This window comes from Nannospalax galili, unplaced genomic scaffold (genome assembly GCF_000622305.1).
Source record: "Nannospalax galili isolate Female #2095 unplaced genomic scaffold, S.galili_v1.0 scaffold429, whole genome shotgun sequence".
NCBI classification, from domain to species: Eukaryota; Metazoa; Chordata; class Mammalia; order Rodentia; family Spalacidae; genus Nannospalax; species Nannospalax galili.
The window spans coordinates 2,186,490-2,199,616 of record NW_008360330.1 but is presented as its reverse complement, the minus strand read 5'-3'; the positions used below and the strand labels follow the sequence as shown (position 1 = coordinate 2,199,616).

The window sequence follows — 13,127 nt, the reverse complement described above, 5'->3', positions numbered from 1 at the left end:
TGAACCGTTCTTGGAAACTGTAGCAGGGCCTGCATCAGCACAGATCAGTCTGTTCTGCTCTCCTCTTTCTGGTCAGACAATCCCAAGAACCCAGCTGTGTACAGTCAGCCTCTGGCTCTGGAGGTTCTTTGCTATCCTAGGATTCGTTATGAAAGGCATGGTTATCATCCGAGTTTCTTCCTGTTAGATCGTGGACTTGCAGCTTTAAGATGGTGATCACTCTCAGAGGCAAGATCCTACAACCTGGAATGGCCCCACTGTAATGTTCTCTCTCTCCCTCCCTCCCTCTCTCTCTCTGCAACAGAGAATTAAAAAGATGTTTCGTCTTGTGGTTTTTAAATTTTTTACTTTTTGAGAATTTCATATGTGAGTACTATATGTACATCATTTCTACCCTCCCTCTTTCCCCTCCTAGCCCTCCCATATCCCCCACCCCAAATTCCCCCTCAAATTCATGACTTCTTTAATCATACATATATACAAAACCTACTGAGTCCATTTAGTGTTGCTTATACGTACATGTGTTTAAGGCTGACCACTTGGAACTGTGTAAACTATCAGGGGCTCATCCCTGAAGAAAACTGATTCTCCCTCTGTCAGGAGCCATTGATTGCCTATAGCTCTTCATCTAGGGTAAGATCTTGTAAAAATTCCCATATTCACATTTTCATGTCAACTGGTGTTATTACGCAGGTCTTATTTAGGAAACTATATTGCTGAGATTTCATGGGTTACAGCTTCCCTGTCATGTCTATAAGACACCATCTAGCAGTAGGCATCCTGGCCTTCTAGCTCTTACAGTCTTTCTGACCCCTCTTCCTTGATGTTCCCTGAGGTTTAGGTGTAGGGGTTATACTGTAGATGTATTAGTTGAGGCTAGGCACCCCGTGGCCAATTATTCTTTGCATTTAGGCTAGTTGTGACTCTATAGTACCTCTATCTGCTATAAAAGCTACACTTACCTGTGGGTATAAGTATTTAGAGTACAGTTACAAATTATAGTGACTTAGGAAAATGTTAATAGTAGGCTCTCCTCTAAGGTCTATGACCTTTCCAACCATTGGTAATTAGCTATATTTACAGTACCAGGCATGAATTTCCTCTTATTGAGAGGGCCTTAAGCTCAACTAGACAGCAGTTCTAAATTTATAGTTGTTTATTTTAAGAAAATTTAAATATCCTAATTTATCTTTCAACTCTCATCAATGAAGCTCCCTCATGCAACAGAGGGCCAGGAATGCAAAAGGTCACAAATGGCCCAAATGCAGAAAATAAGTCTGCAAAGTGTGTGTCCTTGGATAGGACTCCTATATTAAAATCTACCTACCGAGGGCTCAGGGACCATTGTGCAAGAGGGGGCAGAAAGATTATGAACTCTAGTGGGAAGGGGGGCTTGGGAGGGTGCTAAAAGGGGAAGGGGGTATAAAGATGATTTTATGTATGAAATACACAAAAATTCAATAAAAATTTTTAAAAAGAAAATTAAAATATCATATATCCCTCCCACAGACTTTGATATGTTGTGTTTTCATTTTTATTCAATTATAGAATTAAAAAAAATTTCCTTTCTGGTTTCTCCCTTGATCTAATTTTCATTTAGTAGTATGTTGTTTTAGTTTCCATGTTTGTGTATTTTCCACATTTTAAAAAATAGTTTAAGTCTATATAACAAGGTGTCTCATGGGGAAGAGAACACCAGAATAGGTTAGACTTTCTTGCTCAAATTGTGTCAGACAGTTTTGTTCATCTGCCACAGAGTGTTGCTTGCAACTTTTCCACATTTCTATTGCTGTTTATACCTAGTTTTATTCCTTTGTGGTCAGATAGAATACAGGATGGTATTTTAATTTTCTTAAGTTTGTGGAGACTTGCTTTGTTTTATAATATGTGGTCAATTTTGAAGAAAGTTCCGTGGGCTGCTGAGAAGAAAGTGTGTTCTTGGGTGTTTGGCAGAAATGTTCTATAAATATTTGTTAGGCTCATTTCATTTATGATATCATTTAACTCCAGGGTTTCTCTATTTAGTTTTTGTGTGAATGACTTGCCTATTGGTGACAGTGGGGTTTTGAAGTTACCCACTATCACTGTGATGTTAGAGTCAAATGTGATCTTAGATATAATAATTTCTTTGATGAAATTTGTTACCCCTCTGTGTGGTGCGTATATGTTTAGGATTGTGATATCTTGGTGTATTTCTCTTTTAACTGGTAGGAAGTGACTTTCCTATCTCTTATGACTAGTTTTAGTTTGAAGTCTATTTTGTCAGGTATTAGAATAGCTATAACCTGATTGTTTTTTAGTTCTGTTTGCTTCGAATACCTTTCACCATCCCTTTACCATAGTGGTGTCAATCATTCATGGTGAGGTATGTTTCGTGGAGGCAGCAAATTGAAGGATCCTGTTTTCTAATCCAATCAGTTAGTCTGTGTCTTTTTATTGGGGAGTTAAGACCATTAAAATTGAGAGTTATTATTGACCAATGTTTATTAATTTCTGTTACATTGATATTTTAGTGTTGTTTTCCTAGACCTCTTTGGGTTAAGGATTCTGGAATGATTTATTCTTTTTGTTCTCTTGAGAGTGTTTAATCTTCTCTTCAGACTAAAGTATTTTATTGAATATTCTCTGTAGAGATGGCTTCATGGACATAAATTTCTTAAATCTGTTTTTAATCATAGTTTTTCTATCTCTGTTAATGACAACTGATAGTTTTGCTGGGTATAGTAGTTTTTTTTAAAGAAGTGCCTCTGCAGGTTCTAAGGGGGAAGTTCTCTATCCCTTTAAGACCCTACTATGCTGTTTCTAATATATTGTACTGAACCTTTCTATGCTCTCCCACCTCAAGAACTGATCCAAGCAACTGAGGCCCTTTATCCTAATAAACCTCATCTTAAAGGGCAGTTATGTGTCAGCTCTTCTCATCAACCAACCAACAACCATGCTTCACCTTCTCTACTTAACATTTCTCATTTTTAACTTCCATAGGTCCTCTTTAGTTTAAGTTCTGAGTGTTGGTTTAATCTTGAGCCTTAGCTCTCAGTGTTTACTCCTGGGAATGTGACTGAACAGCACTTTAGTGTTCTTGCTGCTCAGTGATCGCCAGGAATAAGCAACTTTATAGCACGTGTGGCTGAGATCTGTGACTCGTTAAATCTCCACATGAAAAATATTTGGAGCTGATCTACTGTACCAGAGTGTCAAAGGGTCACTAAGTGTAAATAAGAAATATATATCTCATTGAGAGTAGCTGATGACAAAATATCAGTCCTTGGACATTTCCCCTGTGCATCATGCCATTCTTGAACCAGCAATGATTCAAACCCCTTGTTTCTATAGAAGCCTTGCACCACATTGCCCTCTGTGAGGAACATACTCATCACAAGGTTGTTTTGTTTTATAGGGACTTTTATGTGTTGGATGTAACTTGACTAGAAAAGGCAATCACTGGTATATAGACCTGTTGCTACCAGTTAAAAGAGTTTTGAATGGAAACTGATGAAATGATAGAAACAAAAGGAGCTGAGGCAAAGAAAATGTTATAAAGTAATTGAGAGACATTGAAAGCTGAAAACAGGCTATCAGTAACTGGGCTTGATGGGGGGAGATGGCTAGGAATGATGCCAAGTAAATGAAGTAATCAAAACCTGATGACCAATAAGTCCAAACAGGTAATTGAAAAGAATTTCATTGTTTTAAGACGAGGCTATAAAGAACAGTACATTTTTAGCTACTGGGATTGAAGGAGGAAAATATAGAGCTGGATAGATGGCTCAGTGGTTAAGAGTACTGGCTACTTTTGCAGAAGACCCAGGTTGGGATCCCAGCACCCACATGGTGGCTAGCAAATGTCTATAGCTCCAGTTCCAGGGGATCTGACACCCTCTTCTTATCTCTGTGGGCTGCATGACATGGGTGCATTTATACACATGCAGGCAATATACTCATACACATAAAAACAAAAATAAATATTCTTTTTTTTTTAAAGGAGAAAAATATGGTAGAACTTTCAAGAAGTCTGTCGATGTGGTGGGACTGGAATTGAAGAAGTTCCACTTCATTTTTTTTGGCCTGAGTTTCATCTAGCTAATTTTCTGGAATTCTTTTGGATAAGATTAATCACCTTGACTGGGAATAAGTTTGAGTTATATCTGGTCATACCTGACAGTGAGAAAAGCTGGACTGGGGCTAGCACTTGGGAATTGTCCGTGAGTGGAGGGGATTAAAGGCTTGGCTCTGGATAGGACAACTTAGAAGAGGCTTGAAGGATGAAAAATAAGACTGGAGAAGGCCTCTAGAGGGAGGGGAAAGTGACTATGAAGGAGCAATAAAGAAAAAGCAAAGAATAACCCAAAGTGAGGTTGTGCTGGAAGCCAGACACAAGGATGTATTAAGGCTAAGAAACACTAGGTAAGGCTAGAGCAGGAAAATAGCCACTGCTCAAAATCTTTAGAAAAAATTTGGAGGGCATTAAAGGTGTTTCCAGGGATCAAAAGAAAGGAAGTGAAATTGCATTAGGTAAATGCGATGAGCCATGACAGTTTTGAATAAAAAAAAATATTGCCAGGGGCGATGGCACATGCCTTTAATTCCCATACTCAGGACCAGAGACAGTCAGATCGCTGTAAGATTGAGGCTATCCTGGTCTACATAGTGAGTTCCAGGCCAGCTGGGGCTACAGGGAGATCGAACCCCTCCCTTCCAAAAGAAAAAGAAATATTTTTACTAAATGTTACTGGAGCAATTGAATATTCATATAAAAATAAATTTGGATTCCCCTTGTGCCAGTTTCAAGTACCTATCACAGATAATGTAGTAGATAAAACAATAAAGCTCTTCTGAGGACCATGTAGATAATATTTCCATGATTGTGATGTAGGCAGATAGTTTTAAATGGGGCACAAAAAGTTGCTAGACATAGTGAAAAAATAATAAATTGAACTATATTAAAACAATGGGCCTCTGTTTATTAACAGATACTATTAACAGAGTGAAAATGCAGGCCACAGTGAGAGAAAATATTGCTATATTTATATTTAATAAAAACTCATATCCAGTATATGACACATTAGTAAGAAAAAGAGAAACCAATAAAAAAAACTAGCAAATACTTTGAAAATACACTTCCTATAAGAGGACAGCTAGATGGCTTAGTTGATTTGAATAGTTACTTAACACTAATTAATCATAAAGAGATTGAAAATTAAAGCCACAGTGAGCTATGTATTACTACAAACCCACTAAAATGGCTAAAATTAAACATACTGAAAATACAATGTATTGGCAAGATTTGGAGGAACTGAAAGTCTTTCATTTTGCAAATGGACATGTGTAACAATCACTTTTCAAATATTTCAAAACAATAGTTTTGAAAAACTGTTTCCACTATATTATAAAGTTGGATAGAGAAAGAACTAAAGTTAAATATAGATACAAATAAGTTTGTAGATGTGATGGGAACTAGAAGATTCATGTCGTTCAGTTTTTCCTTAGAAGTTTACTTGGTCAGCTTACTAGTTTTTTTTTTAATATCCTATAAAAATTATTCAGCTAATTTCTTCAGATTTTCTGGATTAAAGAACTATTTTTGTACAAACAATTAAATTTAGTATTCTGTTGGCCAAGATTTATACTCAATTTATTTTCTTGTCTTACATCATTGGCAGGAATGTGAGAACAATATTGGAAGGAAGCATTATTGATGCACATCTTATTTTGTTCTTGGCTTGAGAGACTAGCTGTTTCAGCATTAAGCATGATATTTGCTGTAGGTTTTAGGTAGACGTACTTTAAATAATAAGAAATTCAGCATTTCACTTTTTTGATTAGATAGGGTCTCACTGTGTATCCCTGGCTGGCCTGGAACTTGTTATTTAGAGTGTGCTGGCCTTGAATTCAGAGATCTGCCTGTGTGTGCCTCCTGAGTGCTGGCACTAAAGGTGTGTACCACCACGGCCGGCCTGCATTGCACTTTTTCTAAGGGTATTTTAAAATTTAAAAAGTGTGTGTTTTACTAGTGCCTTTACCATCTGTTAAAGTGAACTGAATATCCTCTCTTTGTTCTGCTCATCCAGTGTTTTGTATTACTTGAGTTCCCATGGTAGCCAATTCTGTTTTCTATATAAACCCAGTGTGGTCATAATGACCATGGGGAATAAGATGATAGATTAAACCTTCTATTATTTTATTTAATTGAAATTTTTGAAAGTCATATTGGTATGCAATTTAATGGTACTTTTGTGCTACTAATGTCTAGCTCTAATATAAATATACCTGTTTTATGAAATTAGTGGAAAGCTCTCTTCCTAATGCCTTAAAAGCATTAAAGCAACAGAGAAACTATGGTAATTTTATGTAATTCATCTTTTTAAAAAGATCTATTTATTTTTGTGTGTATGTATGTGGATGTGTTCATGTGTATGTTTGTGCACCTGTGTGCATATAAGTGTGTGGAGGACAGAGGTCGATGCCAGGTGTCTGCCTCATACCCTCTTCATCCTATTTGTTGAGATAGGTCTCTCACTGAAACTGGAAACTTGACAATTCACCTAGACTGGCTGACCAGAAAGTCCTAAGTATCATTCTGTCTCTGCCTTCCAGCACTGAGATTATAGGTGCATACCACAGTTCCCACATTGCCCTTACTAGATACCATAGACCAGCAAAGAAAAAGTCCAGTGCCAGGAATGGACTCCCTTTTTTTGAAGCTGTTAATCAGGGGTCCTATAGGCCCTAAAAAATACTGGCCATTGCCCTTGCCCTTAGTTACCCACTCAAACTTCACAATTAAGACCCTATTGCTAAAGACATTACCAAAACATGAGTTGTAAAACAAACAAGGAGAAATCAAGCTATAGGTGACTTAAGAGCCTTATCTCTTCTGGCTAGCTTTCATAGTGCCAAAAGGTACTATGCATACTACTTGAATAGAAAATTAATCATCAATCTTACCCAGCTGTGAATCCTGTGAGCTATAACAACTGCCCTGGCAAGATATGCCCACCAGTGCAATAGTGGCACAGATATTATGGAAGAAACCAATCATTTTCTAATTGGATTAAAGTCCACTTCATAGGGTGGAACCCATATCTGATATTGATATCAGGCCTAGGAGCCTGAGGCTAGACAGGTCATAGTCCATAGGGAAGAGCCTAATGCTATTATTCTGCTAAGTCTATATAGAGTAAACTGACTCCAAATGACTTTTATTATACTCATAGATTAATGCACTCTTAACTCTCACCAGAGAGAAGTTCCTTATGCAACAGATGGTGATTGACACAGAGCTCTACAGCTGATCAACATGCAGAGACTAAAAGACAGCAGAGGGCTTATCCCTGAATAGGATATCTGTGTCAAACTTCTGCCTCCTAAGGCTCAGGGACGATTTCAGAAGAGGAGGTGGAAAGATTTTTAAGAGACAGAGATGGTGGATGACCACAAGGAAACAGAGTTTTCCAGGTACCTAGGCAGTTACTTATATGAACTCACAGCAATGGTGACAGCATGCATAGGTCCCACATAAGCTTAAATCAGACAAAATCTCAGCATGGATGTGTGGAAGTAGGTTAAGAAACTCCAATACTACCTGAGGAACTATCGCAATTGATGGCTACTGTGAATGGGAAAGTCAGTCTCCTTTAAGAGTGCGACTCTTGATAGGTTAACCAGGCTCCAGTGGATGAACCCACACCGAAGGGCATTTTGGACATAAATTTGACTCTATAGACTTCAATATAAATACATACATAAATTTATACATATGGACATGAAATTGGGTTAGGGATAGTAAGGGGGGGATACAAATAGGAGAGGGGATCTAAAAAATGATAAAATATATTGCATGAAAGTCACAAAAGAGTAGTCAACAAATAATAAGAATAAAATCTTTTTAAAGAGTAAAAAAATTATGTTTTTCATTTTTTATGTGGTTGTGGATCAAACCTGGACTTTCATTCTTTTTTTATTTTATGCGTATGAGTGCATTGCCTGCACATGTGTAAGTGCACCCATGTCATGCAATGCCCTTGGAGTTCAGAAGAGGGTGTTGGATCCCCTGAAACTGGAGTTACAGATGGTTGTCAGCCTCCATGTGGGTGCTGGGAATTGAACCTGGGTCCACTGCAAGAACAGTCAGCGCTCTTAACCACTGAGCCACCTCTACAGCCCCGTGGGCTTTCATTCTTTCAAAAACAAGTTTAATAGTTTGTGTTTTTCTTGAAGTTTGTGTTTCTTTGAATCTAGACTTTCAAATTTTGTGGTAATTACTGCACATATCCTTTTATAATTTAAAAAAGTCCCACAGCTGTAGTTCTATATTCATTCCCATTTATGTTTCCTTTTCTCTCTTAGTTATATATATCAAAAAGCTCTTTTTAAAGTTTTTCAGTCTACTTTAAATAATTCATTATTTTTCAATTAACTTTATTAATTCCTTCCTTCTGTTTAAAATTTATCTTGCTATCTTTGATCTTATAGTTCCTTTGCTTATATTAATTTAAATTAGATTTTTGCCTTAGTTTAGCAATATCATATTCAATACTCGCTCCATTCTACATTTTATTAACTCAGGTAAAATGCACATACAGTGAAATGAACGATATCTGTGGCCCAACTTAATAGACCCTGAGAAATGTCTACAGCAATGTAAGATGCAAACCATTTCTTCCCTGCCACCTTATGGTTAATTCCCACCATCCCACATACAACTGTGGTCTGATTTCTATTGCTGTACAGAAATTTTGTTTTGTTCTTGGGTTTCAAATATGTGTGATTATATGGAACAGGTCTCATTTTCACTCACCCTGTTTGGTGAGATCCATTATGTGGCAGTGGCAGCTGCATTACCCTTGGTACATACTATCTGACTGTTCATTTCTTGCTGAGGGATATTTGGGTTGTTTCATTTTTGCTAATTATGAGTGAAGTTTCCAAATTACTGTGCAAACCTTTTCAAGGACATGCATTCTAGTTATCTTGGTTGGAGTTGCTAACCATAGGCTAGGTATAAGTTACATGTTATAAGAAATTGACAATTTCCTAAAATAATAGAAACTAGATTTTTGTTGTTTTGTTATTTTGAGATAAAGACTCACTGGACAGAGTAGACTGTCCTCAAACTTACTGTGTATCCCAGACTGGCCTTGAACTTGTGACTCTCCTGCCTCAGCCTCCCTAGAGCTGGGATTACAGTCATAGGAATTATATCTGGCTTAAAATGGTAAACATTTATAAAAACCCATTGATTGATTGATTGATTGATCAATTGATCGATCGATCAGTTGTGTGTGTGTGTGTGTGTGTGTGTATGTGTGTGTGTGTGTGTGCGTGTGTGTGCTTTTGTCTGTTTGGACCTGCACTTAGAGGTCAGAGGTCAACTTGTAGGAGTTGGTTTTCTCCTTCCACCATGTGGGTCCTGGAGGTCAGGCTGGGCAGCAAGCACCTCTACCAGCTAAGCTATCTCACTGGCCCCAAACATTTTTGATTTGCACAAACAGCTTATGAAAATTCTGCTGTTTCATTTTGTCACTAACACTTGATGATGTCAGCCTGGTTAATCCAGTCAATCCAGTCATCTCATGGTTTTCATTTGATTTACCCTATGGCCAATGATATCAAACATATTTCCTTCACTGATTATTATTTCTTTCTTTTGTAAAATTCCGATTCAAATCTTTTGATCAACTGCTGCATTAGGGAGCTTTTTAAAAATACAATTTTGTAGTAGTTGTTTCCAACTTTGGATACGTCCTGAAGAAGTCGCTGGCATTTTCATTTCTTTTAAGGTAAATTTTTTTTAAAGTAACCAAATTTCTTTATTTGAAGAAATGGCACAAATTAAAGAACTTAAGTGAATGTTTATGCATAGCTTATAGAAAGGGTAACCCCAACACGCACGCCCTACCTTCATGACCAGAGAAGTCACCTGTGTCTATAGCTAGCCAGCCTAAGGTTCAGCTCTTATCTTTGTGTCCTAGGGTGTGATGCTCAAAGACATTCTGCTATGACAAATTCAGGACTCCCATCTTGCACAGGTTGTTTAAGGTAAATTTTTATGGACAAAATATTTAAAATTTCTATTTGCCTAATCTACGTTTATTACTTTCTCTACTAAGATGCTTTTCTGCTTTTTGAAAAAGATTTATTTGCCGGGTGTGGTGGTGGATGCCTTTAATCCCAGCACTCAGGAGGCAGGCGGATCTCTGTGACATGAAGGCCAGCCTGGTCTACATAGTGAGTTCCAGTACAGATGGGGCTACAGGGAGACCCTGTCTCAAAAAGACTAAAAAAAAAAAAAAAGATTTATTTTTATTTATGTGTTCATGTGTGTGTCTGAGTATATGCCATGTTTGTAAGAGTATGCATGGAGGCCAGAAGAGAGCATCAGGTCCATAGAACAGTAGTTACAGATGGTTTTGAGCCACCTGCCATGAGTGCTGGGAACTGAACTTGGGACCTCAGGAAGAGAAGCAAGTGTTATTAACTGCTGAGCCATCTCTGAGCATCTCTCTAGCCCTCTAAGATGTTTTTCTGACGCAGATTTGTAAAGATATATTCTTTAAGTTAACTGTAGAAAGTCCATAGTTTTAGCATTTATAGTTAGACTTCTAGCATTGTTTTTTGTGTTTAGCTTGAAGTAGAATTTGGGTTTGCTCTTTTTTTTTTTTTTTGTATGTTTGTCTATTTCTAGCATCATAGATTGACAAGATTTTTCTTTTAATTTCTGGCACTTTAACTGATAAATGCATGAGTTTATTTTTGTTTTCTCTAGTTTGTTACATTGATCAATAGTTTTGTAGCCAAAACCGGAGTCTTGATTCTTACAGTATTGTAGTAACTCTTGAAATGAAAGGGGGCCCACCCAGCATTGTTCTTTTTTTCCATGATTTTTTTTGCTGTTGTTTCTATGCTAAGACCTTGTACTTCCATATAAATGTTAGGATAGGTTTTAAAGTTCTACAAAAGAGTTTGAAACAATTTTGATGGCAATTTTACTAAATCTGTTAGCCAAATTGTAGAGATTTGATGTCTTAAGAATATTAATTCTTCCATGAACATTGTGTCTCTATTTACATCTTCTTTATTTCCTACTGTCTCAATATTGGCATCAAGGACTTGCATGTTTTTAAGTTTATTATGAAAATTTTACTAAAAAATACAATCATTTAAAATATCATCTTACAATTGTTTACTGATAAATAATTGTGTCAAAAAATTCTTACAACTGTGATTAATTTGATTATTATTTCTGGTAGTGTTTTGTAGATACCCAGCACTTTCAACATAAAGGATTAGGTCACCAATGAATAAAGACTATTTAATTTCTTCCTTTCCTATTTGTATTTTGTATACTCTTTCTTTTCTTTTCTTTCTTTCTTTCTTTCTTCTTTTTTTCTTCGTTCCTTCCTTCCTTTCTTTCCCTCTCTTTCTCTCCATCCTTCCTTCCCCCTCCCTCCCTCCCTCCCTCCCTTCCTTCCTTCCTTTCTTTCCCTCTCTTTCTCTCCACCCTTCCTTCCCCCTCCCGCCCTCCCTCCCTCCCTTCCTTTCCTTTTTTTTTTTTTTTCGTGCTGGATAGACTCTCATTACAAATTTTGGGTATAAACAACGAAAACAGATGCTTGCCTTGTTTTTGGTGTTACCAGTTCATCTGTCATCAGCTGCAGTGTTTTCAGATGCTTTGCATCAGGCTGAAGAAGTTCCCCCACTTTCAACTGTTTATTTTTTACCCACATTCTTTCCATTTTGCTTAAGGGTCTGCAGAAAAACAGCTTATAACCTTACTCGGTGATTGTTTCAACTCTCTCAGTGGCCTGAATAAGGGGAGCTGCAGACCAGTCCTCCGTGGCTGACCAGGCAAACCAGTCTTCATTAGGGAGCTGCTAGATAGGCACAGAGGCACCGGCACACCTTCAGACCAGTCTGCCACCTCTAGCTGAGGAGCAGTGAACTCAGGAGCTGGTGGGCCATTGGCCCTACAATTCCTCCTTGGTCACAGCCTTTCCAACAACAGCTTGCTCCTCCTTCTCAATCTCGTCAGAATCTCTATAAAAACAGAGATCAGGCATCATCTCCTGTGGTCCCCCACAGGAGATGATGCCACACATGTGCAGAAATTCCCCGGGCCAGCATCCATCACATCGGACTTACTGAAGGAGCTCCCTTGTTTTTACATGGGGTAGCAATGTCTACATAGTGCAGAAGAGAATCTGTGTTACACAGTGTGATGGGGCTAGTGGTCAGCCCTGGGATTAGTCACTACCAGAAGACGTGGCTCCCGGAAGGTTGCTTGACATGGTGAAGGTCCCAGGAGTACAGCAGCCAGTAGTTGGAGTGGCTCCAGTGGCAGCAGCAAACTTCAGCACAGCTCGCTGACCAGTCTTCCTGGAGGAGATAGTGCTGGCATCAGCAGAGTTTTCAGCAGCAACAATGGCAAGAGCTCCCACTAACGGCTTCTCCCAGGTCCTCTTTAGACTGATGATGTAGATGCCACCACTTCTCCTTTTCTAGGTGTACTGTTCCATCTGGAAGTCAAGGTTGGTGACACCTAAGCGATTCCAGATGCAAGGGATTTGAGACTATCCTCCTTCATTTGCAGGATACCAAAGGCTTGGAGTATTGTGTGAGAGTTTCTCAACGTTGCCATTTGCTGAATGCCTGTTGAATATCTTTAAAGCAGCTTGATTGAGCTGGTCATATTTTAAAAATATTTTATCTTGTTCATAGTGTAAATTTTGTAGATCTTGTTTTTAAACCCCGAAACTATTAGAAGAAAATATTGGCAAAAACTTAAAAGATATAGGTGTAGCAAGAGATTTTCTAAACCGGACATCAAGTGCTTAGGAAACAAGGTCAAGAATCAATAAATGGGACCTCACTAAACTAAAAAGCTTCTGTATATCAAAATAAGCAACCAGGGAATTGAAGAGAAAACCCACAGAATGGGTTAAAATCCTTACCAGCAACACATCTGACAGACGTTTAACATCCAGAATATATATACAAACTCATCTGACAGAGGTTTAACATCCAGAATATATATACAAACTCAGAAAACAAAGAATCAAGAAAGGAAGTAACCCAATTAAAAATGGGCTAAGGAGCTGAACAGAGATAAATCATTTAAATAAGTC

The 13,127-nt window shown here is 37.9% G+C and overlaps 2 pseudogenes; both read right to left on the bottom strand.

Annotated features, from left to right (window-relative positions):
• Positions 1-1,650: 1,650 nt before the first annotated feature.
• Positions 1,651-1,766, bottom strand: LOC115068983 (annotated as a pseudogene).
• Positions 1,767-11,774: 10,008 nt separating this feature from the next.
• LOC103728017 lies at positions 11,775-12,640 on the bottom strand (annotated as a pseudogene).
• Positions 12,641-13,127: the final 487 nt, after the last annotated feature.